Source organism: Polistes canadensis, unplaced genomic scaffold (assembly GCF_001313835.1).
Source record: "Polistes canadensis isolate GaletaPanama2010 unplaced genomic scaffold, ASM131383v1 scaffold_78, whole genome shotgun sequence".
Classification (NCBI taxonomy): domain Eukaryota; kingdom Metazoa; phylum Arthropoda; class Insecta; order Hymenoptera; family Vespidae; genus Polistes; species Polistes canadensis.
This window is the reverse complement of record NW_014569625.1, coordinates 368,644-393,830: the sequence shown is the minus strand read 5'-3', so window position 1 is coordinate 393,830 and position 25,187 is coordinate 368,644. Positions and strand designations below refer to the sequence as shown.

Sequence of the window (25,187 nt, the reverse complement as noted above, 5' to 3'; positions counted from 1 at the left end):
TCATTATAACAGCGTTTTTACGATTAAATTGATTCCTGATTCCAAGTCTGATAAAGTTTTTTTTTCTATTCAATAATAGACTTGTATTATTCAAGACCTTTGACTTGACCATTTATTTTTCTTATTATAAAATCGTAAAACTGCCTTACATATTTCAACGATTCCAGTATCGAGATAATATAAAAAGTTTATTATTTTGTATTATCCTATGATGAGACTTATATTTTAATGACTAATATATATAGATTTATCGTACCTGCTTATGATCATGAATTATTATTTGACGTTTCAAAAGTTAAACTAATGCGTTTCAAGCTTATGTTAATCTCGTCTTGTACGATCTAACTTCTTTCAAACTAGAACTACTCACGACTCATACTCTCTTAGTAACGGAAATCTGAAGATAGTGATATTTATCTAAAAGATACATGCACGCATACCATACCACTGATCTATATAAATCTTTCGGCCTTATTTTCACACTTTTCATCTCTCCTTGGTCAGTCGAAGTGAGATTTTTTTTCTTGCCCCGGAGTGCGGAAGCTGCACCTGGCACTGTGCTGTGCTGTGCTGTGAAACTCCTGCAAAGCGTTGGGGTTTTGGAGAGGGGAAGAGGACGAGGAGAGAAGAGAAATAGATGCATGAGTTGAGATTGGTACGTGAAAGAAACAGAGAGAGAAAGAGAGAGTGAGGGATCACACACTCACGCCCACACACACACACACACACACAAACAAAGTTCTTTCGACTAAAGAACGAAAAGGATGAGTAGGATATAGTGGGGAGGGAGGAGGAGGAGGAGGAGAAGACGGATGGACGGGCGAGCCGTGACGGAGACGAGCGGACGAGAAGAAGACGAGCAACGTCGAAGTTGAGCTCGCTTGGGGGGTGAGGATGTTGGACTGTGAGAGGGTGAGGGAGAGGGAGAGAAAGAGAAGAGGTGAAAAGAGTAGGGAGAGAAATCGTGGAAAGGGTAGATGATCTCTTTGGTAGAGGAGGGGTAGGGAATTCGATGAAAGAAGGAGAAAAAGGGAAGAAAGAGACAACGAAAAGGATCAGAAAGGAGGAGAAGGAAGAAAGGGAGAGGATGAAGAAGAAGAAGAAGAAAGAGAAAGAGAAACGTATAGGAAGATTTGTGACGGAATAGGGGAGGAAGGTGGTGGACGTGGAAAAGGAGAAGGAGTCAGCGTGTAAGTATCGGGGGGCGTGGGTGGAATGGTACGGTGGTGGGGATAGGTCAGGGCCGCGGTGGCGGCGCGGTATTCGGCGGCTCGACGGCGCCGCGCGAGCTTCGTGGAGGGGGCAGAGGCGGGGAGGATGAACGCGGAGCCGTCAGTGCGCCACGTGCTGCCGTCGTGGGAGGGTCTTTATTTTTGCTCCGTTCTAACGTTATATACGAATTCCCTCGAAAACATATTACGGAACTGTGCCAATCCCCCGGTTGATCATCGTACTCTCGCGATATCCTTTTTTTTATTCTATTTATCGTTTGTGCAATTTTTTTTATATTGTTCTTTACAAATATTGTATGTATATATATGTATGTATATGATGTATATATACTTTGTTGTTTTGTCGACGGTGTATAGTGAATATTTTTTAATTGTATGTCTCTTAAATGAACGCAGACGAGGCAAGGGCAAGTTCAAGAAGCAAGTTCGTTGAAAGAACAAGTGATTTAGATCAGATAATATATAAGAAGTTAGAGACCTAAGAAGTTTTCTTCGTTTTTTTGACTAGTGGTGCAGTGTCATTGGTCTTGTGTCGAAAGGATTAGATGTGAGAAAGAAAGAGGATGACGTGCTGACATGGTGTCCCGCGTGTTCTTCATATGCTCGTGGTATCGAGTTTTTCCTGCTCGTACGACGAGCATCCTTCTTCCTGACACAGTATCATCGTTCTCGACGAGGTGTCTGCAAGACTGACGCAACTTGTGCATTGGAACCACTACTTCGCTGGTGAGAATCATCCTTGTTTCTTGTGTTATTATTTCGTCGAAACTTTAGCATCGAAATTATTTCGACGACTCGTCGTACGTGCCAACTGTCAAATTCAATTTTCGTTTTTTCTTCTCAAAAGTATATTACCGCTCGAAGGTTCATTTAGTTTTTTCCTCGTTTATCTACAGATGGATCTATCGTGGGAAAAGGGGAGGAAGCGCGGGCGCGTGACTTGCATAAACAAAGTGCGGCGGTGTGCGTAGCAGGTGGCCGAATCTTGGATTCATGTTTCTTGATCGTAACACACGCAAAATATGTTAATATTTTGATATTCTTCTGATTAATCGTACGCACGAAATAAACATTAGTATAACATAAAAAAAGGTTCGATTCATAGTTGATATTTGTTAGATCAACGCTCTCTCGTGTTATTCGATTCCCCAAAATTGCTTTAATTTATTCGTTTTGAAGCACGAATCTGTCCATTATTTCTTTTTTTATAAATAGTCTACACGTTCTTCGCAATATTTTTCTAGTACGTCAACTCGTAATGTCATTACATATTTCGAATTCACCTTTCTTCATTGCAAATAACGTATTAGAAATATTTGAGAATTCGTGCAGTTGAATGGTAATAAGAGATCGTGACTCATAACTCCTCGATTGTCACGAATTTCGACGAAACGTTGTCTAATCGGAAAGACCAATCGATTCGTGCATGGAAACGGTCGGTCGAGCGAGGAAATTTGTCGTCGTCATAAATTTATGTTTGCATGCTCATTTATACGTCTCGTCGACTCGTCCGTCTCGTGTTTGCTCGCGATAGATAACAGTGGGTTTTAACGGATATAGCGCAGATTTTCAATGCGACTTTGGTAAGACTTTAAACAATTTATTTGGCGATTTTATTTTCCCCAATTAATATCGATTATTACACGAAAAAATTTATTTATCAACAAATTGCATTGTTTGATTAAAAGTGCTAAAGGAAAGGAGACAAAAATTCTTCTTGATATATTGAAAAGAAATGTTTAAGTGATTTGTTTACGTCTTACCAATATTCCTTCGGAGATTTGTGAAGAGAAACACGGTCGATATCTCTCGTCTTTGAAGTCGCCTATGCGTCTGTAGAACAGCCTTCGGAAGGGTTGCACGAAACGGGATGTAGGATAAGCAGGAAGATCAAGGTACTCGTTCTCTCTCTCTCTCTCTCTTCTCTTCTCTTCCTCTCCCTCATTCCTCTCTCATTCTCATTGTCAGCAACTAAATATCAGCTTATCAACTTGCTCGTATATGTGTTTAAGTAAACATGTAAGTGTGTAGAAACACTACACTGACGTTTTCGATTATCAGTTTATTATAGCGGAAAGTATATTTTTTTTCGACATTCTAATTAAATTCAATTAGCATCTATTGTAATGGCCTTATTTTTCGTATAAATTTCAAACGATGCGACGTATTGAACAATTTTAATAAATCATTGCGTTTAACAAAGAATTATATTTCCACACACATTAGATATACAGATAAATATATCCCGCGCAATAAACGCATCGGCAATATCTCGTTAATTTTTTATTAATCAAATTTGCAAAAAATCATATTCAATTAAACCGCGTGACAGAAATCGTTTTTCGAACTCTCGTTAATATTTTAAACCGGAAATATCTATTAAAATGATCGATTCGAATTGAAGGAATTGAAAAATAATAGGAGGGAAAAAGAAACTGGTGGGATAGACGCGAAAGAAATTCGTTTCTTTTGCAAGAAGGAACACAAAGGGTTTTTCAAAAAAAAAAAAGAAAAAAGAAGACATATTTCCAGAACATGAAAACGGGAGAAACGTTCATCAGCTTTTTTTTTCCTCCTTTCAGGAATCGAAGTGCCCCTCGAGCATGTTCGTTAGTGTTTTCCTAGGCAGGGACTCGCGAATGGCTAATTCGAAATGCAAAAGAGTCTCCCTGTGCACAGGTAGAGAAGAAAGAGAGAAAGAGAGGGCGGGTTCGGGAGGAGGAGGAGGAATGGGTGGGGGGAAAGAAAGGAAGATACATGTGTATATAGTAGGTGGTTGGGCAAGATCGGGAAGCCTTAATGCGGTCGTGTGCGCTTGCAACGCGCGAAACGTTCGTGCCTATAAACATGCGCGCACGCGTGCATCGTGCAGGTACACACGCGAGAGATACTCGGCAATACACGTACCCGTGTCAATAGCACACCCCCGCGATTCAGTGCCGCCTATTGAAGTCCGCGATGACGGGCCCCGTCTGTCAGCAGATCAAAGCTGAAGTAAGCTCTCTTTGTGATGCTTTGCCGAGCTGGTATTTAATTATGTATGAGATCGATACTCGGGCCTCGGGGCTTTCTCTCTTTCTTCCCCCCCCCTCTCCCCTTAGTTTCTCCCTGTCACTCTCTGTCTCTCTCGTCCAAGCTTGTTGTCTTCCATCCCGTGTTTTCTCGTACCGAGTAAACTCGAAGCAACGGAACGGCGAAACCCGTACCTTTGCTCCGACTTTGCCGTTGACAGACATGAAATGTTGAATATATCGAGCTATCAGAGTATTCAGTTATAGAAAAATATTAAGTTAGCACGCGTTGGATAGTCTAACATTGATACCTAGCAGGAAAAACATCTGGTATCCAACTGTACTGTACAATTCGTCAAAATATGTTGGATATTTAATTCTACGGGAGACGAAATTCTTGACATTTTTTCGGCTATGTAAAAATTCCAAATTGAACGTTAGAATGTACAAAAGCATTCGTTCGTTCGTTTGTTCGTTCGTTTGCTCGTTGCTATCCTGGTTAGAAAAGAATTGAAAGAGAAAAAAGTCTCGTAAACCATACGCACAAGGATAATAGATCGTTGGCAAAGTGGAGATTCGTTTGAGTCATAAAATAATCCCCTTATTCCTCGTTTGAACTTTGGACGACGTAGTATACACGGATAGATGGCCGGTTCTGGGAGAAAGAGAAAGAGAGATAGAATGAGACAAGGCGGAACGCGAACATGCTGCTACGTGTACATTTAAATCTTTGCGTGATCGTAAAGATCTCGTAAACGATGGATGTCTATCTGTCGAAAGGCACGAAGAGTCCGTAGAAGAAAGACGAGATTATTACCGAGGTAAACGAACGAGCCCGTTGGCTGTAAAACGCCGCGCGCAATCCTCCTCCTTCTCTATTTCTCTTTTACTCTCTCCTTTTCTTTCTATTCCTCTTTTTCTTCCTGAATGTCTATACGCGTGTATCCAACTGTGCAAGTACGTTTCTGTGCGTGTGTGCATGGGTACGTTTCAATGAATGACTCTGTACGATCGTGCGCGCGTGCCGTGACAATGTGTACGTAAGTATATACCTTCACGTTAGTATATCGCCTCTTCGTTGCTTGTTAATAACGTTAACGAAGGCATACGTTTTGTCTTCAATATAAACGAGTACCAAAATTATTTCCTTACTCTAGGCGACTCAACTCGTTTACTACTCCCCCTTTTCAATGTAAAAATAATTAAATACTAAATTTTGTTTGATGCCGATTTTAACTGGCACACGACATCTTTTAAGATGTCCTTCTCATAATATAAATTATACCGTTATAGTAAGAACTTAAATTAGACAAAATAATTTCTTATTAAATTTTCATGATACATATATATATATATATATATATTATATTATTGGAAAGATTTGTTATTTTATTTCAACTAAAAATAAAATCACGAATCGAAAACTCTGAATAAACAGTTAATTATTGAAAATAGTCAGTAAATAAATCCAAACGCTCATGACTGTTTCAACATTAACTTTATATCCGAAAAAGTTCGAACAGTTTTATTTGACGATAATTAAAAGATGCAATTTTCGTAATAGGAATGATAATCATTAAACTAAGAATCCATACGAAAAGGATAATTGTCGAAAAAGAAAGAAAAAAAAAACATAATAACGTTATTATAAACAAATCCGAGTGGTCACACGCTTTTTAACGACTCTCGTATCACAACATTACGAGTTTATTCGCGGTCGTTTTCTCTTTGTTCTTGTTTCCCTCGTTTTATGTATACGCGTGTGCGTGTATGTGCATGGGAGTGTATACCTATGCGAACGCGGTACGTAAATCTATAGCTACCTAAACGTTAGTTTCGGTGAAAACCGGGGTTAAAAAAAGGTGGTGGTGGTGGTAGGGATGAAAAGGTGGTAGGGATGAAAGGGATAGGGGAAGGGGGGAAAAAAGGAAGAGAGATATTAGCCTCGGCGTGATAGTGTTAATTTGGCGTGACCAGCGGCAACGGCAACAGCAACGGGTGCGCCCTGTTTGTGTGTTGCTATACCACCTACTCTTGCTTTTTCTGTGCGAGCGATTCCATTTCGCTCGACTTCCATTTTCACGCATCGATTGCGCTCGCTCGCGTCCAAGCTCGATTGCGTGCCGGACGACGAACAACCGCGAAAGGTTATCGTACCTCTTTGGATTTTCGATCATTAATGCGTGCGTAAATACAACCCTATATACGGCTAAAATATACCTACCTCTATCCTTTCAATTCATAATTTCGGGGCTTTACGCGACTCGTTCCTTTTGTTTTCCACCGCTCGAGAAGAACCAATAAATTCGAGTCAATGTAATTGACCGAGATTCCATTTCGTTTCAAATTAATTAATCAACGTGCTTCAATTATTTACTCTTCCTTACTTTTCTTGCAACCTTTGTTACTCCTAATACTCTACATTATTCCATTCAACTTTTCACCATTACGATTCTATCCCATCACTTGTTTTTTTTGTACTCTCATAGACTAACAACCAAGTACTATTTCTTTTCAGATTTATTTATTATTAATTACCTTGCATTGTACTTATAAAAATGGATTTTTCGATCTATCTGTATGTTAAGAATTAGCCTAGCTAACCCTCTTTTTTATTTAATCGAACGAACCACCCAGTATCGGGATAATACGAACTGAGCTTAAACTAAAAAGCAAACGCTACAGGCGTGCTGATGATGTAGACACGCGTACTGAACGAGGCATAACGCTAGAGCCAGAGCAAGAGGAGAGTACTCGGAGGAGGTGGAGGTGGAGGTGGAGGAGGATGAGGATCGATAGGATACTCCTCTATCGAGAGGAGGAGGAAGAGGAGCAGCAGGGGGAAGAGGGTGTACGGTTTTGATCGCTCGAACAGAAAATTGTATTTTCGAAATCAATTAATATACAGCGAGTAATAATACACTGGCTAATGATCGCGACGCTGCTGTATGTATATCTGCCTTGTCTCTCTCTCTTTCTCTTTCTCTCTCTCGTGCGCACACCCTCCTGTTCCCACCCCCTTTTCCTATCATCAGACCCACACCCCCCTCTTTCTCCCACAATGACCCTCAGGGCTACTTCCCAGCGGATTCTGCACGGTTTATGATGTGCCGAGCCGACCAAAGTGCGTTTGACAATTTTTAATTATCGATAACGAGCTTGACCACGACGATACGTTCGTTGTAAACCATCGTTCTCGTCAACGAACAAACGAAAAGCTCTGCATTTCGTCGTTTATCACCAATACCTACCCGTCACGACACCAACTCGTTCGTTCGTTCGTTCGTTCGTTTAGAAAACATTCAGCGATGAGTAAACATTTTTTTATCGTTATTTTAAGAGGATAGCATTATTTCTAGCGAAGTTCTCAGGAAAGATAAAAATATACTTTGCTCTAGTTATCATTGAATTTTTTTTTTTTTAACTCTTGTCTTACTCAAGTGGCTAAACTTTCAAAAAAAAAAAAAGAAATGAGAAAGAAAAGTATCAATGTTTTGGTTTTTTACAGAATGTTTACGAATTCCTTTTGCTGTAGGATCTAATATATACGATCGTATTTTAAATTGTAGATCGCATAAAACACATTCCCGGCAGATTTGAATTCATCGATTTGATACATCGAACATTCTAGCGTATTTTCTATTTCGGTCATACGTATATCGATGTAATATAAACTTTTTTTAGCGGGGAATGGAGGAAGAGGAGAGGTAACCGGTGGTCCCTCATTAAAATAATTACATTAAACATGTTGCATTATTTCTTTTGATGATAATCTATCAGTTATAAATGAGGATTGATGATGATGTATACGTTCGCGTATAGTCGAAAATTATTTGGTTAGCAATTAATTTGGAAAAGAACAGAAGAGATGTGGACGATGAGGAAGTTAATGTGCGATAATTACACGGGAACACTTCGTTACCTCTATCTCCGATTACAGATTCTGCTAGATGCTCCGGATGAAAACTTATCGATAACGTTTAGCGAGGAAGGGATAACGGATACATGTTTAAACACGGTACATGGCTAATAGCGAATTATTTGCACCGTTTCAACTGTAAAAGATACGGGAGAGATGGAAAGAGAAGAAAAGTGAGTACTGCGTTAGCAGAACGCAAGTTGTTAAGTCAACAGACTGGTCTTATTAATTAATTAAAGTTGAATTATGCATCGTGCGAGATGTCTTCGATCATTTTCCTTTTTCTTTTAGCACCTTAGAATCTCCAGACTTCGTTCTTTGCGAGTAATCTTATGGTGTCAAGTATATACATTATCTAGGAAAGCAACACACACTCTTAAACAAAAAGTTCATTTTGTTTTAATTCTAATTTTGCGAAAAGAACGATCATCCTTTGACGTGACGCGTTTTCTTTTTTTTTCTAGCGGAAAAAAATTAATCGACAGTCACAATTGTTAGGTTAAAGTAAGAAGATTCTCCCCGTACGAGTGAGATGTGTCTGTCTTGATAAAATAATTTTGATAGGCGGACAAAAAGTCATTGAAAGAAACGAAGAGACGAGGGGACGAAGACGCGACTGACGCATTTGGAAATATAGGTTGGTATGGCGTCGAACCGTGCAGTCGGTTTTCTCGCGAAATTGAGTTTTCCGGTACGGTACGAGGAAACGCTTCGGTGACATTAAGAAGTTCATTGATTTTCCGTCGGTAGTTCGTATGGCATGCGCCGTACGTACCGTTCATGGTATATTAATACGACACGATGCTTAGAAATGCGATTGATATCGGAAGTCAGTGAGTCGAAAAGATTGCGCATACGCTAATCCGCTTGCATCAGCGTTAACGAGACGTCATCGGATTTCTACATCTTTTCTTCGTAAATTACCATCACGATTAATGACATCCAAATGGGAGCAAAAAACATACTTTTCTTTTTTTTCTTTTTTTTTTTCATTTTTTTTTCTTTCTTTCTACCTCTCTCTCTCACTTAATTGGGAATTAAGATTGAAAACAGAAAGTTTTCATAAGAAACACTCATTCATTTTCATGATAATACTTATACATCGATCTATCTGTGTACGTATATGCGTGCGTGCATGTATATATGCATGAGAAAGTAACGACTTTGTAGGAAGAAGAAGAAGCACGGCTCTTCGTAGACGGTTAACTTTTAATTCACTATTAAAGTCATCATACAAGGAAAAGGGTAATTTGAGGAAAGGCAAACAGAGGAACGAAGTACTTTGCGCGTCGTCTTACGATAAACGATAAACCTCGTTTGGTTAAGAGGAAAAAGAAGGAAAACACGAGTTGTTAGAAAAAATGAGAGGGAATAATCGAGTGAGAGAGAGAGAGAGAGAGAGAGAGAGAGAGAGAGAGAGAACTGTAGAAGAATAAGAAAAAAGAACCTTGCTCGATGAGTCATCCGTTATATCAGTGGTTCTTAAAACGAGGGTTCCGATCCTCAGGGGGGTCACAAAAAAACTGAAAAAATTGTCCCTTTTGGTGAGGGGTCTTAGGAAATTAGTAAATTTGAAAAAAAGATTGCGAATCGAAACAGTTGAAGTACCACTGCATTACTGCAATACTGATGCGTCGGAATAATCACGTATACGAACGTTTACTACAGAATTAACGCGACACGGTATTCCGCAGTAAGAATTGCATGCGTTTGTCGGGCACAGCACTGTGACTCTTATCTATAAATCACTCTTGATCCGCATTAAACGCCTCTAGGATCTATATAACCCGTACTTTTCTTTAATTCAAGTCGACGTACCAAATCAAATGGTATTTACGTAGACACGCTGCACCGGTCGCATTAAAAGCGTATCATCGTTATCAAGAGGAATGACAAACACGTGTTATCGACGTTGATACATTTCTCTTAAGACAGAATAACTCTTTCTTTCGTTCTATCTTTCTCTAATACTCTTCTCATACTCTTATTCTTATTCCTTACAATTCTTCTGCTATTATAGCGATCGCGTGTTCCGTTCAATCAAATTAAACCCTTCTCGTTTCTCGGTCATTCTACGCAACGAGGAGGGAACGATTTATTTCTCCTTTTTTTTTTATATATACTGGTAATTATGACAGTGGAATAAGCAAACCAATTGGACAACTTTATTCTCTTATTTATTTGCTATTAAGATTATATATAGATTATTATTATTATTATTATTATTATATTAGATTACTCTCTCTTTTTACGAGTTCGCGAGTTACTTTTCTACGAAATCCTTTTCACGCATAACATACATTTCCAAAGATGTCGTGTTTCTTAAAAATTCAGTACATGTGCTTTTTATTTTATCCATGTAATAACTTATATTAATAATTACATAATTTATTGATTGAATAATTCTCTTCCATATTTATTTTCAAAGTGTACACAAACGTCTTATTATCTTTCTAAAGAAATTTTCTAAACTTTATCTAAGCACGATCGTGCGATGAATCACCGCGTACGACAGTCCGTTTCCGGATTCCACATGACAGGAAGTGCGAAGCCCTACGTTAGTATCGAAGGACGAACCCTCTCTCTCTCTATTTCTCTTGGTCTTTTTTTAATAGTATTCGATGTAGCGTGTACGTATGCATTGTCATACGCCTATGCTCGTACGATGCACCGTGATAACAGTTAATAATCGTGGCCATTACGTCATCGGCGTTGCGTATTCGTCTTCAAAGATGTCTTGTGTCCGACCACGCGAACAATCTCTCTCTCTCTCTCTCTCTCTCTCTCTCTCTCTTTTAATTTTCTTTATTTTTTGTTCTATCCTTCAAGTAATTTATTTTGTTCCGAATAAGAACGAAATAGACATCGTTCGATTCTCTTCTCATTTAAATTGTTTTTATTTGTCGTATTATTTGAAAATAAAAAACAAAAAGATTTAAGTTGAAAATATCTGATAATACGATACGATGCCCGGAGACTGGAGGTTTCAACGTGACACGGTCCACCGAGTTGCCAGGGATATTCATCCATGGGAATGATAATAAACGTCCATCAATCCATCCGTTCAGCTTGGCTCGTTCCAAAGAGAATCCAGAAGGATCTCAGAGATGTAGAGAAAAAGAGGATAGACAAGAAGAGTGAGTGAGTGAGTGAGTGAGTGAGTGGAGTGAGTGAGAAGGAATAGTAATTCCTCCTGCTGGCACGTACATTCACGCGGACAGGTCGCGGATAACAACGATATCCTCCCCTACACCCTTTCTCCCCTTCAACGTCCCCACTCTTTCTCTTTTCTCTTTTCTTCTCTTCTCTTCTCTCCTCTCTTCTCTCTTATTTTATTTCTTTCTCATACTTTCTTTAGCAAAGAGACCGAGCTTGCTCCCGCAGGGTGCACGCGTGTAACTCGTGTGCCCACACGCGTGTAACGGTACCAAAGTTGCTTGTAAATCGGTGAATCACTCTCTGTTCCACCGACTCCTATGCGTGGGAAGATCCGAGAAACCGACTATTTTATCGTCGTTTCATTTTCAACCTGTGTTGTCTTACCCGTTCATTTTGTTCAATTTCTCATTTATATAATGAAAATAACGTTTCATTTCATTCTACAAAGTACCTAATATTGTTTAAATTGTCTAGTCAATGGCCTAGACACGTTGGATTACCAACTATGGATTATGAGCAAGCTTTATTTTTTTTTTTTAGATCAATATACAAAAAAATAGAAACTGTGTGCTGTCGACTCTAGAAAGGTGTTGAAAAGACACCATTTTTTTAATAGTATTTGTGTTGGTAAAGAAGTGACTCGAACCCGTGAAAAGGAGAGCAGAAAAAAACCATATTTAAGTTGCGTAAAACATTACAATTCTAGCTTCGTAACGCGTAAGTAGGAAAAATATCAAACTGCAAGTTTGTTCGTATGGATTGTGTAATCAACATTGAGCCATGACGCGCATAATGTTCTGAAAGACAATGACGAGCGGACGTCAGATTAATTGCTTCTCTATCGCGCATTATTGACCGCTCTTAGATTGACGTCGCTCGTAGTCGTACTTATTAATAAATCATGATCCTACCTAGAAATGTCTGTTTCCTTTACTTTTTCTTTTTTCTTCGCCAATGATTCCACTCGCATATTCTTATAGGACTAATAAAACGATTATTAGAAAAATCATTGATCGATGGGTTTAATACACTTTTATTGAATAAGAAAGGGTATCGAGAGAAAGTATCTATTCATTTGTTAGAATACTTTGGTATTTTTCTTTGCTTTTTTCTTTTTTTTTCGACAAATTTCACGTGCACAATATTTTGAATTTTATTTCTAGGTAATCATATAATTAATATGAGATAATGTAATTTGCTTGTAAAAATATATAATAGACTGTGCGGATATTTTAGGCTTTCAGAAAATTTGGTTGAAATGAAATGTAAATAACGGTAAGATAATGCAATGATATGCAATAAAATGTAGTCTTAAAAGTATATGAGTGCATAGAGGTCGTATCTTCGGTTATTTTAAAAGTGCGCTTGGTCTGATCGATTGTACGCTCGTGTCTGACAGTTTGCTCTGGTTCGTCGTAAGCAGCAGCGAGTCGGCTTCGAATTGTCAAGTCGATCGATTATTTTTGACAAGCTTGATTGATGGCAAGCAGGATCGATCGATCGTTGAACGTTGTGTTTCGTGGCGGTCTTCGACCTCTTCTTCTTTTTCTTTTTCTTCTTCTTCTTCTTCCACTTCTTCCACCTCTTCCTCCAAGTAAAGTACTTACTAGTCCTTGACGTTATCGTTTGCCGGACGCGGACAGTGACGTATTCGTGAACGATATTAGCATACATGCAGTCTCGAGGAAACTATAGTCCGTTACAAAATTCTATTCGATTTGATTAGACCAGTCATAGTAAGCAGCCTGTGGCCTAGTAAGCAGCCTTTTAGAGCGAGCAGGTGGACATCTAGTCATGAATATATATATATTTTTTTTTAATAGAAAAAACTGACACCCTTATTCCCCCTCGCAACCCCTCGCCCTCCAGTCCAATCACGAAAACGAAGCCGAAGGAAAAAGGTTGAGTACCCCTGAATTAGACTCGTGCAAATAAATAAATTCTATATGTAACAAGATTGTCACAATCTTCTTTTTTTTTCTTTTATTTTTTTCTTTTTTTTTTACGACCTTGTACACGATGAATTTCAATTTGCGCTGATATTTATTTTTCTACTCGATAAAGAATTCTTTCCTCCAAGGACGGTTTAACGTCTGTCTTGGCTACGATTTGTACGCGATCACACTTCACTAAAAACAGCTGAAGGGAATTCGTATTAGATTATTATCGATACTAATTGGTCTACTTTAATCGATTTTCAATATTAATTTTCTTATTTATAACGATATTTACTCGGATTCGATTTTATAACATCTTCACTTTACATACGAACCATCCAAACATAATTGCACAACTGCACTTATTAATATTATATAGATTTAGAGATAGAGTCAATAAAAATAAAAATACATTTCTATTTATTACAATACTTTTTATTTCGTGATAATTAAATCAATTAGAACAGAAAAGACTTCGAATTAGTCTCTTGAATCTGTTCTTATCGTTTTTTTTTTATTTTTTTTTTAGGTTTTTCTTTCTCTTTGTTTCGAAAGGAGTGAGCATCGAAGGACGTTAGAATCGATAATCGTTCCATGGTTCTATGATCGGCTCATCGGCCGTGTAACCCAATTTCCCGGTGAGAGACCCCGCTGACGTCTTAAGGCCTCGTCACGATGTGCCATTCGTCATAATTTTATCGATCGTAGTCGTCGAAGAGTAGTCACTGGCGACTCATTCGACGTGTCCATGCACTTTGCTTTTACAGTTTTCTTTCTTTCTCTTTCTCTTTTTCTTTTTCTTTCAATTGGAATCTCTCTCACTTGGTTCCATTAGGCCGTCCTCGCAAACGTACGATTCCAATTAACCCGCTTCCACGCATCGACGCCCAGATACGATCGTCACGGATCGTCATAATTTCGAGTTTATCCGTAAGCACGGCTATCAATAAATGTCGTTCGCAAAGATGCCTTGCCGGCTTCTGAGAAAATAAAAGATTGACGTCCTTCCTTCTCGTCGTCCTTCCTTGTCGTTCATCCTCCACGTTCCTTCAATCACGAAAACGATCTTTCGAGATACTTACCGATTCATTTATACATTTTTCAGTACCCCTTTAACGGTTTCTTCAATTATTATCCAATAGTTTTTGTCCATACTTTTCGCTTATAATTCTTCAATTTAAAAATAAGAATATTTATTCAAGCATGGTATGATCCACGGTCACAACGGAAAGGGTTATTATTTTTTTGAATTTTTATTCGATCCATTCCCTTCCATCATTCACCTCTTTTTCTCTTTTTTTTCAATTAAATAATAATTGGGAAAGTATCAATAGATAAAATGTGTATTTTACATGCCATATAGATATCAACTTAATGAACGGATAATATATTATTGATAATTAATTCTAAGTATTTCCTCTTATTAAAAACGAATTATGTTTTCCGTTAGTAGTAAATACAAAATAAAATGAAGAAAACTCGATCGCGATTCGTTAAATCGAGTTCGAAGGAAGTGCAAGATGCATCGACAATTAGAAGGAGAGAAAATATCATGGTGATGCTATCGTTGGAAATGATCTTCAAGCATTAAGTGACACTTCTCATTAATATAACTGTATTTGTATAATACGTTCAACCTATTCTTTCATCTTGGAACAATCCGAGAGTCGATCAGTAACAATTTCAACGACGTGGTCACCATTCTTGTTTTTTTTCCTTTCTCTTTCCACCTTCGTCTTTATCTATTTCTCTTCTTCTTTTTCTTACAGGTTAGCAGACTTCATTAATAACACGATTCTGAAATAAAAAAGAAAGAAAGGTGACGTTAGATTGACCGAATTAACTCGGAATGGTTATTTCCAAGTCGACATTTTCGCGAATTAGTTGCTCGCTTGATTGAGCACAAATAAAATTAAAAGACATTATTGAAGAGGTATTTCAATTTATCGAGTCGAATAGATGAATGTTTTTTCCGTGTCATTTTTCTTTATTCTTATTTTTAATCTTTTTTTTTCCTGAAAAAAAAATTCTTGATAGATAATTTAAATAAGGTGTAATTTTATTAGTAATAAACTCTTGTGTCATACAGAGTTTAAACTATCAAAAAGTATATCAGTTTAATTTCACGTTTATATTTATGTTTAATTGACAGTTTGAATGCCGTGACAATCTTTAATGACAGGCATTTAATTTATTCGTGACACCGTAGGGGTTGGAAAAAAAACTAATGCAATTAGTTTTATTTATTCTCATTAGTCTCGTACGTGAAGGAATAAATAAATTCGTGTTTGTATCTCGGGAAAGTTATGCAAAAAGTCACATATCCATTTAAACAAATAAAAATTGTGTGCATTTTAAGGCCGTGTGAACATTCCATCTAACGTCTCGAATGACTCGGAGCTATCGAAGAATTAGCATTCCAGAGACTTGGGTTAACTTAAGAGATACTAGAGACTGTCGAACGTACGGACACCTGTTGACGTTTTCTGTGAATGCATCGTGGTAGTCTATCCAACCGCACCCCTTGCGAAGATTCACATTTTTAACGTTCGCTTTTCCATCCGTATTTTTTTACCCCTTCAAAAGTAGGTCCTATAAACCTGAAGAAAGTAAAACCAAAAGGTGCAGAAACGTGTCAGTAATTCGTTCCTCAATGCAGCAGCAGCAGCAGCAGCAGTTTCGATTCGGGCAAACTTTTATGACAGGGTGCTCGTAATTTATTTATCTTCGTCTAAGTTTCACTCTAACGTTGACCGTTCGTCGAGTATGGTTTTCACGGGGGGACAGCTTTTATTAACGGTGAAATGCGAGAGACCGAAGGAGTTTCATTAGCGTGGAAGAGAGAACGTAAAGTGAAAACCGGTCTCGCGATGAAATCCGGACAAAAGATGTTCAGACGAATCGAATGAATTCTTAGAAACGTCCTCGGAATAATTATCTTTTGCTGGAATAGTATTGCGAAAAAAAGTAGATATATATTATATATAAAGAGAGAGAGAGACGTCTCAAAAATGATTATCCTTGTTATTAAAAATAATAATTGAACAATCGATATTTCATATGAGTTTTTTTTTCACGACGACGTTAGGAAAAATTTACCTTACCCAACAGAGGGTTGAATTTCTATTAAAAATTGGCACCAGTTTTCACGGCAACATAATAAATGTACGTATTACGTGATAGGTTTTCTTCGCAAGTCTCTACGTGGTGAGATATAAAAAGATTCCGTGGTCTCGCGATGCGTTACGTAATACCCCAGGTTCGTTCATAAACAGCACCACTTAAATATGAATGGAATGAACGGAAACCTTCGGAACGACTCGTCGTCGTCCATTGCTTCGCGAGTGAAATTTGTTTGCGAAAACGCGCTCGTGTTTTCAATCTAACTCAATCCATGCCAATTGCAAGTTTTTTTTTCTATGATATTTATAATACGTAGGTTAATTAAAATATTGCTGATCGTGATGTGGTCTTTTTCTTATCTTTTTTCTTTTTTCTTTTTTTTTTTGAGATCAACGTTGACAGGTTGTAGTTTGCGGTGCGAAATAAATCAGACGATGATTGAGAAGAAGAATTTTTTGTAGTCGATTAGATGTCAAAGATAGAATCTTGTAGTTTGCTTGTTCAAGCGAACGTCTTTCATATCTGGCAAAAAGCGTGACTGCCATCGAGCGAAAATTACGATCGGTGTTCTCAACAAGAAGACCTTGTCGATTAAAACAGAAAATTTTCTTGTAATCTTACGAATAGTGTAAGCTAAGTACGTGATCCTCGAGAAGTTTCATAAGTCGAAGCGTGTTTAGAAGTTTTTTTCATAATCTAACACCGTGAGAATGATCGTAGACTCGAATGTGTATGTATGTGCATATATATATATTTAAACGATTGGAAGATTTTTCGATGAGAATCGTGTAGTATATTAGCTATTATCGTTCCGATAAATACTCGCCTCGTATGAGAAATAGAAATGTTAAAATCTGTGACGTATTTCTACGTCAATTTATGAGTATCTAATCTTTTACATAATACGAGATGTAATAGAGAAATTTATATTGATTATGATAGTAGTATGTGTGTATGTCATATTCGATGATCGATATTAGGAATTGCGGATGAATATAAAAAATGGGATTTTTCTAAATAATTATTTTTTATTTTTACATATATAAAAAAAGAAAAAAAGAAACAGTAACTCGACCTAGTTCGAAGAATCATTCAGTAGATTAAAAATATAAATTGAATTTAATACACAACCGCGAATAAAAGTAGAATTTGATACGTTTGTTAATGAACGAAAAAGAAAAAAACGATTTACCAGGAAGGAAAATGTAAAGTTATCGTAATTTAGAGGAGTCGAAGTGATTTTACGAAAGGGTGATTTCGGAAGAACGGTCACGCAGAGAGATAAGCCGATCCGCTTTGCTCAGAGATGTTTTGCATCTGGGCCCGAAACAATAACGAAACGCTTTTTCTCTTCGATGATCGTCGGTGAGCGTTCATTTTTGTCGAGTTGTTCCTAGGTTGTTGGGTAGGCGACCCGTTTAACTCTCCAAAAAATGTCTAAGAGGCTCAAGTGCAGGTATCCCCGGCGTCCGGCTTGAGAGATCGAGTTGCTCGATGTCTTCTCAAATGCCTGCAGAAACTTAAAACGCCTAAGCCGCCGACTTTTCCTTCCCTGTTACTTCACTTCTCGATGCTCCTCGAGCACCTCCACCTTTCCTCCACCTTTCCTCCACCTTTCCTCCACCTTTCCTCCTTCAGCTCCCTCTCTTTATCCACCTTCCTCGATTCCTTTTCTTCGCGCTACTACGCTACATCATGCCACATTTCATTGCGAGCCTTTATTCATTTCGATTTTACGAACGGAAGAGCATTAGAGGATCTTGTTGTTCTTCTTGTCAAAGTCTTCGTAATATCAATCATTCAAAAGAGCCGCAGGATCACAAGTATCTCTTCAGACGAAAATAATCATTCAAATCAACGAAATGGAATGAACTACCACCAAATACTCGGTAAAGTATATACCCCCCGTCGAGTGCAATAGGTTAATTAAAATCTTATTGTACGTGGAAAACCTTTTTTCCAATGTCCACTGCCATTACTTTTTATAATCCTAATCAATCTGCTTTTACATAATGATTAAATCATTAATGATATATAAAAGTAATAGCTTGATCGTAAATTTTGGTTAATAGTCGTAAATATTTTTCGTTTTGCAAAGCGATAATAATACGCGGAAGTCGCGAGCGTAAGAATAATTAACGCTTAACGAACTTCTTCGAGCTCATCGGGAAGTAATTTTCGTAGTCGATGGACATGCAAACGTGTCGTTTGTTTTTGCACTGCGGGAGTATCTTCGAAAGCTAATCAATAGATAGATAAAAGGAAAGAAGAGTGAAGGGGGCGGGAGGAATAGGGGGTAGAAAATGATAGAGATACGATCGATTTTGGTCGCGAATGAATCAGAGGAGTGTGACTTAGCAATAAAAGATAACGAGGGCATCTCATCAACGGAAGGTCAAGAACGTTTTACAGTTCCTCTCTGTTTTTCTATTTCTTTTTTCTTTGTTTTTTCATTTCTTTTCTTCCATCTTTCTACCCCCTCCTCTTTTTTCCTTTCCCAATTTATTTTTCTCTTTCTCATTGCGATTTGAAAAGAAAGTGATTAAACATCGTTTAAAGTAATTAGACATCGCATAAATTATCACTTTCTAATTAAACGAGATGCTCCCACTTTTAGCACGGACAATGGCACCCAATGTATTTTCAGAATATCATTAATCAAATGTTAAGATTGTTACCCCCGCGATCGGAAAGGTTGAATTAGAAGGCACGAAGGGTTCAATTAGAAACTAATGAATTTCTCGTTAATCGCAATTGAATGCAATGCGAATGGGTGGTGGGTATAGGTTGTGGTCATTATTTATTTTCATTTTCTTTTTTTTTTTCTTTTATCCTTACGAGATAAATGACGCACGTGCAATTTCTGTTTAGGATTCTTTCAAGTTGCTCATCTTCAACGACCAAATCAGTCAGACAGTCAGTCAGTCAATCAGTCAGTCAGTCAGTCAGTCAGTCAGTCAGTCAATCTCAAGAGTGTCTCTCGTGTATAACTATAGTAATTATGTATTTACTTAACGTCTTTGTGAAAGAGAGGAACGGGGAGTGGTTTCATCCGACTTCGATTCTAAAGGCAAGTCGATTAATTATTTTTTTTTGCCCGGTTATTACGATCGGCAAAACATAGTTAGGTTTAAAATTTGTTAAAGGAGGGAGAAAGGAAGGGGTTTTCCATTGTGACGACTAAAATAAATTTCTTGAAAGTAAACCTCGGCAAAAATTTGACGCATGGGAAAGGAAACATTATCGATTTACGAGCAATGATTCGCCGGCAATAGAAAAAACAAAAGAAAGATGAAAAACAAGAGACAGATAAAAAAACAAAAGAAAGAAAAAAAAAGAAATGAAGAAAGAAAGAGAGAGAGAGATAGATAGATAGAAGGAGAAAATTCTCGTTCTGGCTCTGACGGTTCGAAGATCAGCCAGGGTCGTGACGTACCCGCGATTCTCGAGGATTGACAGCTGCAAAGAGTCATCCTCCACTTCGTCATCGTCATTGTCGGTTCGACGATGATTGGCCGAACGCGCATTTGTTTCGTGACGCAGCAGGGGCGAGTGGAGAAGGTTCGTTCGATCCTTCGTTCCTTCGTTCGTTCGTTCGTTCGTTCGTTCGTTGGTTCGTTCGTTCGCATGAGCGGTGCGCGCGTTCAATGTAGTTACGAAGAATAGGATCGTCGATGTGCGCCAACCATGCGTTCCTTTGTCGTATCCGAGAACGAAACGTGACGCTATAATTTTCGTTCGGGGTACTAAATAGTCGGATGAAACTTTTTATTTCGTAGATTTTTCCATTGACGACGATCGTAGAAAATTCTTTAATTAAACGTCCAACCACATTGTCTGATAGATGCAAACATATCTATATGTTTAAAACAATAAGAATTTATTTGACAAGCAGTAATTGAGAGTAGCATAAATGTTACTGTTAATGACTTTTTTTTTTATTGAATATAGACGATATATATTTCACACGTTTTATATACGTCAAGAAATCCAGGACAAATTTTGAACGGTAAATCGATCCTGTCGCGTTTCAACGGTCAGTCTTTCTTTCCAAGTATTTTTCGCAGAACGAACGTAACGCGTCACCCTATATACCAGACCTTAATACCTGAGCCGTTGCTTCGTCACCGTCAGCCTTTTAGACTTCGCCGAAGGCCGAAACGAGAGAGAAGTATTCGAAGAGGAGTACCCACCGCGGAAAGAATAATAAATAATAAAGGGGAGATTGATAGCTGCACCATGACTGACAATCCATCAATCACCTTTGGTTACTCTCTCTTTCTATTTGTAGATGTATATACGTCTTTCTTTCTCGTGAACGAAGGATTGACCGACGGTCTCTTTCCCCCGACCCCTCTCCCTACTTCCTCCCTCGGACTTTCCTTTTTCCCTCGTCGAAGCCGTTTTGTGTTGGCTACGCCATTATCGCACTCGTTCTTATTACCCAGCTTCCTTTCACCTTCCTCATTGGATGCGTTTAGCCAGGAAGGACCCTTGCCCTTCTTTCGCCCTACCTCGTCCCTCCTCCTTGGACGGTTTCGACTTTCTTCCCTCTCGACTGGAGGATGAGACCGAGGATGACTTTGCTATACCCGAATCCTCTTATTCGGCGTCCTCCTATTAAGAAGTCGGATGGCCACCGGCGTTATGCTTCCTAATTCTCAACCGCCTACGGGATTCATCATTCTTCTTTCGATCGATTTCTATCACGTGAGTTAGTCTTTCAACTTTCGAGTCTTTCTGGTAGTAAAGTGTTCCCTGCCGTTTTCTAACGAAAAAAAGAGACTCGTCTACCTGGCCGATTCTTTATGTTACAACGATAGTACAACTTTAGAAACTAGAATATATCGTTTATATTGCGATCGAAGATTCCATCGCGAGATAATTGTATCGAGATTTATAAAATGTGCAATGAGAATGTTTTAACGTAAAATAGATCCCTCACTCGTGAAAAGTATAGGAGCAATTATCCGTTCGTTTTCCCAATGGAAACAACCCTCGTGGAAACAAAGAGGAATATCGTGGAATATCGGAGACTTGGTCGAAGTTAATTCGAAGAGGTTGTCGAAGGTGCTTGGCTGCTTCTCATAGTTGATTTTCGTTTGGTTGATCCTCGGCAGGGTTGCGTCCTGACATCGGCCGACTAATCCGTCCCCCTCGGCGTATGGTGAGTGGCCGGGACGGATCAATCGGAAGGCGGGTATAAGTTTCCGCCGTTGTGGTCCGCCGGTACCGAGGTTAGCTGTCGTGGTCAGTTTCGAATTGCGGCGATGTCAGTGACAGCTGTGCTCGAGGGCCGCGTATTGAACGCGCGCGTATACGTTCGCGTCCAGTCAGGTTCCTTTATACCTACTTACCTTGCTCCTGTCTCCCCTCGCTCTCTTTCCCACTCTCTCTCTCTCTCTCTTCCTTCCCTTCTATTGGCTCGATTTCTTCGCCTCTGCTGACCTCTCTCTCTCTCTCTTTCTCTTTCCCCGAGGCACTACCACAATCACCGACTAGTCAAATAATCGTCCGCGTAATGGGACACGCGCTTACACCGGAGCCAACTGGTAATAATAAGCCCGAAAGGGTAGCCCTATCCTCGACTCATCTACAACGATTAGGATATACCCTAACTGCGAGACTCTACAATCACTCCAACCTCGAGAATCCTTCTTCCTCTTCTCTCTCTCTTCTCCCAACCTCTTCGTCCTCCTTCGTTCGAATTATCACCGTGATCAGAGTCAGCATGGAGAACAGCTCATACGTGTTATTAGCACCACTCACCGGTAATTTCATTCTAAAGAAACGGCTATAATGATTCACGATTTCGAATGATGGTTTTGATGGGCGTTAGTCGCGATTAACACCACTGATATATTCGTCTCGTCACACATTGCCGTATTTTTGTTATTCTATCTTTTTAGGTTTATATAGGGAGTATAAAAAGTAGAAAAAACCATAAATGTTTAAATACTTTAAAAATTCGGTCTGTCTGGTGTCCGTTGTAGTGAAAATCGATGTTACTTTTGGTAATCGTGTAAAGATCTTTGAAGAACTTGATCCGTTACTTTGAGAAACTCTAAAACTTTCGGTTCGGTTTCTTTAATTAGCGTTCTCCCATTTTCTTTTCTTTCTCTTTCTTACTGTTATTGCATCTTGGAAAAGGAAACTCGAAGAAAGAAGAAGCTTCTTCGTTGGCAGTCTTGCGAGGAAGATAGCAAGAGAACGAAATGACGTGAATGAGAAGGTAAAGGTAAAAGTAAGAGAGCAAGCAAGAGATAGACAAAGTAAAAGATAAAGATAGAGAGAGAGCCCGGGTGCATGTCGGAGGGCTGTTTTACTTCCCAATTACTCGAAACACTCCGCTATCGGGGCGAGTATTAAAGGGGCTTCCAGAAGAGCTCTTCCATGGCCAACGTTGCTTGTATCTTCTTGCTTTCTCGTCCGTAGAACTGGCCTTTATCTTACGCGTGTTAGTGTTGTACATGCGCGGGTCTCCGAGTGTGCCACCATAGAGAATGAGAGAGAGAGATAGAGGGGTGGGGAAGAAAGAAAATGAGGAGGGAGTTTCATCCATAGACACACCGAGCTTCAGGATAACGAGAGGAGCGAAGGGATAGGGCGCGATATTATACAGGAGTACTAGAGTATTCCCTAGGTAAGGGACGAAGGGAGGAACCGAAGGGAATCGGTTGTTACGAGCCCCCCCCCTTCTAGGTAGGAAGAGGGAGGTGGAGAGTCTTTAGGACCCGTTCGTTTCGGGACGGCCACCCTGGGACGCTTCAAAGCAACGACCGCCTTATCTTTCCTACACCTTCGCCTGCGAAACGCGACGGACCTATTTAGTACGAGCCCGTTCTAACCCCCTTGTCCCTCCCTCTTCCTATCACATACTACTCCTACTACTATCTTCTACTACTCGACTAAAACTGTCATCTCTGACCCTTTTATTCCGCACGTGGAAATTCTCTTTTCACCTTCTATTAGTTCCATCGAATAAACTACTCGCGCGAATGTAATTATTGGCAACCGGATATACCCTCGTTTTTTCGTCAAGAGCTAAGAGAGATCCTCTCTGTTAGTCTCTTTCTTTTTTTTTTTTTTTTTGATCTTCTTCTCCTTTTCCTTCTTTTTCTTCTATTTTTCTCTTCTAACTGGCCAAGTGCCCGAAGGCGGTGGTTCCAGTTAGAATCAAGTGGCCCGAAGAGAAGAGTGCACGGTACTTCCTAACTCGAGGGGGATATTCTTTGTGCTTTAGCAAACCTTTTCCTCGATAATAAAAATAACTAAATAATAGAAGATTTTTCTTTCCTACCGTACGTAATTTTCATTGTCACGCGCGATACGAACAAACCGATCAATAAAATATTTTATTTGAACCATCGAAATAAATTTGGCTGCAACGACCGGACGACTTATTTCTATACGGAGATATGAGGATTGTCTATTTGTTAAATTTGTCGTCGGATCTATATATATTTCTAATTCGGTCTTCTTCGAATTAAATGATATATAGCTTGTTGAAAGTTTATAGATAGGAAGGTAACAGAAAAAATCGTGGGGAGGAGGGTGGAGGGTAATATTTGAATCGAATAACAACGGGCAATTCCACTGATTTCGAACTTTTTTTTTCTTTTTTATGTTGACTCGATTTGTGACTTCCGATAATCGAGCGTATCCTCCACCGTCACTGAATTATACGACTTTCGTTTTATATAGCGGGGAAAAAATTTTTTCGGTCGATGATCAACAACGTGACATGACGGGATGAGACTTGACGCGACGGTGTGATTTCTCGTGGACGAAGATAGAAACGGAGGTAGATTATTATATAGAATGGGAATGGCCAACAAGATCGATCCAACTGGGTCGATCACGATTCAAAACACGCAAAAGCAACTTATTGTTAATCGTGATTCGCAGAAACAAACGATAGTGGCTGCTTTTCGAATTGTTCAATTTTTTATAAATTTATTCTTACACATATATATATACATGTAATGAAGTTGGCCTGATATAAAGTAGAGTCTCGATTCGTATCGGAGGACACACGACGAGGTGGAAAAGAAAATCGCTGCGAGGGGATCGAGCGGGGTTAACGGGGTGGGAAGGAAAGACACGAGGACGATTTATAATCGGTGACGAATGAGCGCGATCGCGTGGATCTCTCGTCTCTCTGACGTTTTATAAATGTCGCAAAGCAATAAAGACGCTCGATGGATTAGCCGTGAGCCTGGCATTCCGAGGCACCGGATTCTATTCTGGTGATTTGAAACCAGGCACGCGCGTCCAATGAATCAATCGGATGCCACGTTGCCCCGGAGTCTTCCCTTCCTTTCCCTACGTCCGTTGCCTTTGATCTGACGGTTGTCCTTAACGTTGCTGAAGGGTGAATCTCTCAAAGAGCACCGAGCAGCGTCAGCGCGTTAGCGACGTTTTCGATTTCGCCTTTCTCTTTCTCTCTCTCCCTTGTTAACCCTCACTCACTGTCTCATCCATTTTCTTTCCATTTTTCTTTCTACCTAAAAGCTAACTTTTTCCTTTTCTCTCTTAACTTTGGAAAATATATAATATAGTATATATATGAAATAATGAACGACATCTAGCATCTAACAGGGTTCACCTTTTACACGTGATGCTCTTTCCTTGGCAATTTTCAGTGAATCACCGGACATTTTCCCTGCTAAGTTACGTTACCTTACTATCTCCAAATTCACGTGCTGCTCATAAATACACCGTCTCTTCCTCCACCTCCTTACGCCCTTTCTTTAACTGATCGCGTTTTCCTTTCGAAACCCGACAGTTTCCAATATCCCGAACT

At 39.1% G+C, this 25,187-nt stretch overlaps 1 protein-coding gene across 4 annotated transcripts in view; it reads left to right on the top strand.

Annotated features, from left to right (window-relative positions):
• LOC106786619 (protein tiptop) overlaps positions 1-25,187 on the top strand; it is a 130,955-nt gene that overhangs the window by 56,593 nt on the left and 49,175 nt on the right. Inside the window, exons 1-2 of one of the 4 annotated variants that reach the window (XM_014748195.1) lie at positions 1,350-1,656; positions 1,741-1,958. The exons of 2 other annotated variants lie outside the window; for them this stretch is intronic. The gene's annotated coding sequence lies outside the window, so the exon portion shown is untranslated. Of the gene's footprint in view, positions 1-1,349; positions 1,959-25,187 lie in introns of those variants that run through there. One more of the 4 variants, XM_014748194.1, reaches the window with a different exon arrangement.